Consider the following 4,640-nt stretch of genomic DNA (forward strand, 5'->3'; position numbering starts at 1 on the left):
TTGAACAAGTCATACATGTCTCATTAGATGCATGATGAGAATGGTTAGGGAAGTAAAATACTTGATTTGCCGAGTTTTGGTTGATCAAGAATTGATCAAACCTTTGAGATAAGGATTTCATCTCGGCAGCAATTTCATTGGAATGGTTGACTTGATGTAAGTCAACATTCTTCCTACCACTAGAATTCCTACCATTCTTGGAAGATAAAGTTCGATGCAAATAATTCTCACTCATGCTCTCATAAAGACGCCACATGTCATCCTCATGCCTATCAATGTAAGAGCCACCTATGGAAGCATCAACCATGCCCTTGTAATTATCCGATAAGCTCTAAAAGAAATATTAAACTAATTGCCATTTGGGCATATCATGATGTGGACACTTCCTAAGCAATTCATTAAAGCGTTCCCATGCCTCATGAAATGTTTCCCCATCCCCATGTGAAAATTCCCTAATTGAAGCTCTCATGGCATTGGTCTTAGAAACCGGATAGTACTTCTTCAAGAACTCTTGTTGCATTTCAACCCAAGAAGTTATTGAAAAAGGCCTAAGATTGTTAAACCAATATTTTGCCTTGTCTTTGAGGATGAATGGAAAAAGTTTAAGCCTTAAGACCTCTTCCGGTATGTCCGTGTACCTTACGGTGCAACATACTTCAAGAAACTCATCCAAATGCTTGTAAGGTTCTTCACTTGGAAGCCCATGATAATTAGGAAGCATTTGTAGGGTTTGTGGCTTGATCTCATAGTGGTGTGCTCTAAATGGTGGCAATTGAATGCATGTGAGTGTATTGTATTAATTAGGCACATAGTGATCTCTTAAAGCAAGGGGAGGATTAGCGATTGGAGGTGCAACATGGGCACCATGATTGCCTTGAATGATGGGAGGTGGTGGAGTATAGATTGGCCTTGGCATTCTCAATGGAACTTGGCCTTGTTGTTGTGGTGGATGAACAAATGGCCTCGGCATGCCTAATAGAACTTGCATGTTATCATGATGCACGTTGGGGTGGAGGATGCCTTGTTGGTCTATGTGACCGAGGTCCTCCACATAGTCCTCATTGTGTCCTTCCATTGGTGAAATGGATTGACTAGAACTTCCTCTTCCCCTAGGGTTTCGAACAATGGATTCAAGATGAAAATTTAAAGGGATAAGAGTGGGTCTCAATGATCTACGACCATGCATGCACAATGCAACACAGCAAGCAATAATGATAAACATTTTACCTTCACAACAAATCAACAATCAATAAACTTCCTCCACATACAATGTTCCTATACTCCCATGCTTTCAACAATATGCAAGAAAAGTAAATTGCCTCCATGCGGGCTCACGATTTATCTAAGAATTGAAATACAAGCCTCCACGCGGGCCGACGATTTAACTAGAGATTGAGTAAGAAAAAGCTCACAAAGGTCCTTTAGCACTTCAACTCCAAATTTTTTTTTAGCTTTTAGCTTAGCAATTTTTTTTATTTATGATTTTAGCATTTTTCCTTACTTGCTTAGCTTCTTTGCTTTGATGCTCCTTTACTCACCTTCTTAGCTCAATGCTCCTAGTCAAACAAGAACAAATACAATAAGTAACAAAAATTGAAATGAAAATAAAGTAAAGACATGATCAAAGGAGTACTAATTCCTAATTGATTCCACAAATACGATGTTGCCAATCAATCAATCCCCGAAAACGGCGCCAAAAACTTGGTGGTTTGTCGCACACCAACCCAAAGTTTGCACTAAAAGATAGTGGTGTAGAGCTATGATGAATGTGGCCAAGTTTTACATTTAGAAATTGCCACTACTACCTTTCACTAAAAATATAGCTAGGGCAAGTAGGGATCGTCCCAAGGGATTAATGAGTCGTACTAGGTTGAGGAATCAAGATTAGGGTTAGTAGGTCGAGTGATCAAAAGATTGGTTGGTGGTTGAATTACACTAAGATACAATTTAAACTAAAGTAAACAATAATGCAATAAAGAGAATAAAAGAGAGAGAGAGAGATCTTGGGGTTTAGAGATCACCACTAAGCATAGCTTTTCTACACCCTTAATGAATAATTAATGAGGAGAAAAACATGTATTGCAACAAAGTGTGTGTGTGAGGTTGTTTCAACAAGCATGGATGACAAATTAAGCATATATTGTCTAAGAAATATGATGGATAGTACAACATATCAAATTAAGCCATTAATACTTTCTTTAAGCTCACAATCCAAATACATCACAAGGGTAGAGATATATGTTACTTGCTTTCATAAGTATGGAACATCAACAACAAGTATGGATTGTCCTCCCATTTAACATCTAAACTACAACTACACTACGATTAAGCTAATGACATGAAATTAAACTAATTAAACAAAGGGAGAGGTACAATCTATTAAGAAATGAGTATGAACCATCAAATAAACCACAAGAACATTCCATTAAGCGCTATGTCTTGACAATCTTTAGATTTATAGCATTAATACACATAGACATGCATCAACAACACAAGAAATAGAGACAAACACATGAACATCTATTCTAGCATACATAGACATATGGATAGAATGAAATGATCAATTGGAAGTATTAAACCATACAAATCATTGAATAAACAAGATCTACATATATAAAAGTGTCAAAACATGTATCATAATACAAATCCCCTAAAAAATACATAAATCAAGATGTAGAAAGCATGCTTAGGGCTAACTCTAGCCCCAAGAGGATGTCTAGTCACTCATGGATGATGTCTTCCAACCCTCAAGGGCAAGCTCCATGGAAGAAATCTGCTCCTTGTTTGATGAAGAACCTCCAATTGTGTCTCTAGCCTCCTCCTCTCCTTTGCTTCCTCACTAAAAATTCTCTCCAAATCTCCCCTCTAAGTATCTCCAAAAGTATCCTCCAAAAAGTGGCTCATATTCCTTATATAGGTAGGTCAAATATCACCCCAAATGAGCTGGGCTCGTACACCCAATATTCCTCCAATGATTGGATATGGGACAACTTTTAATAAGCTGGAATTTAGATTTTCTCGGGATTTGGGGAGTTCGATCGATCGAACTTGTAGTGAGATCAATCGAACATGGCTGAGATCTATCGAATTGAAGCTGGATCGATCCTCTATGGTGATGCCTTTTTGGATAAAAACAAATCTGAGATATTTTGAAGATATTTTTGGGAAAAGGACAAAAGTGGTTGGTAAGGTGGTACAGTTGGATAAGATCAATCATTTGGATAAGGACAAGATGGTTCGATCAATCAGAGAATGAAGTTGGATCGATCGAACTTTGAGATCTTTGAATAGGGACAAACATGGCTCGAATCCATCTTGAAGTGCTGAGATCGATGAAAGTTGGATCGATCGAACTTTTGTTGAGATCGATCGAAGTTGCTGAAATTCCACCTTTTGTTTCCTTTTGCTCTACTTTGCTCCTTTCTTTGATTCATCCCAGAATTGCTTCATTTTCGCTCTTATTTGGCTGAGTTAGCTTATTTTAGGGATAAGTACCTGAAAATGGAAATAACATGAAATCAATCTAAAGTGAAAAAATAAGATAGATAAAGGTTCTAGAATACCTAACTTTAAGGGGTTTAAATGCGCACTTTCAGCGCTCATCAAGGACCCTTAAACCAAAACTACTAATCTGTCAGTTCATACATAATTAAATTATCATCTAATAATAATTGCCAATACTACTAAAAAGTAGATGAGATTAGTAGATGAAAGACAAATCTCCAAGCTGCGGATCCTCAACTTCAAGAGTAGAACTTCTAATAACCTGAAAAATGAAGCGTGGGTTAGACCCACGAGTAAGCTACTTCAACCAAGCCTCTAAAAACTGATAAATAAAACATCTCTAACCAAAATAATCATAATTAAAGTTTTAACATTTAATATAAGATGATACATATATGTGTGTGTGTATATATATATATATATATAATTTTATATAATATAAAAGTCACATCCTTTTAATACGTTCCTTGAATTCTAAAACCATTTAAAAATGATTTAAACATATACATACCTAAATCTAAACATCAAGAACATTCCCTTTTAACTTACATAACAAATTCATTTATGCTTTGGCAAATAAACCACGCCTTTACAAGTAATTTATTAATACTTTGGCAAATCAACCATGCCTCTAAATGACAATTTATTTATGTCTTGACAACCTATCTATACCTCCAAAAATATATTTTTATCCATACTATTAATTAACAATTCATCCATATTTCCCATGTACGTATTTTGTTCATAAAATTAATAAGGCCGTTTACTTATGCCTTTGGCAACTCATCCATGCCTCCAATTTAACTATGTACTAAACTTTACAATTAACAATGAGAAAAATCATTCATAGGTCTTTCATGCATATTATAAGCATATAAATAATTTAAATAAATAGTGTATTATGATTTCGTTAACAACACCACGTATAAGAGCATGATTCACCTCATAATACAACTTATTAAATGATTATTACATGCTTACTAAAATACCATAGTTTTAACATGGTTATTATTATCTTTTTCATTAATTAATCATGTAAATATAATATAAATATCATGCAATTAAATCCTATACACCGTTCCCGAAGCCTAAGGACTTGTTCAGGATCCTTTAGAGATCAATTAGAAGTTATTCCA

The 4,640-nt window shown here is 35.3% G+C and overlaps 1 pseudogene; it reads left to right on the forward strand.

Moving 5' to 3' along the window:
- Positions 1 to 365: 365 nt before the first annotated feature.
- LOC132280316 (small nucleolar RNA R71) lies at positions 366 to 464 on the forward strand (annotated as a pseudogene).
- Positions 465 to 4,640: the final 4,176 nt, after the last annotated feature.

Source organism: Cornus florida, unplaced genomic scaffold, assembly GCF_030987335.1.
Source record: "Cornus florida cultivar Cherokee Brave unplaced genomic scaffold, ASM3098733v1 CherokeeBrave_3.0.0_Hap2_Chr10, whole genome shotgun sequence".
Taxonomy (NCBI): Eukaryota; Viridiplantae; Streptophyta; class Magnoliopsida; order Cornales; family Cornaceae; genus Cornus; species Cornus florida.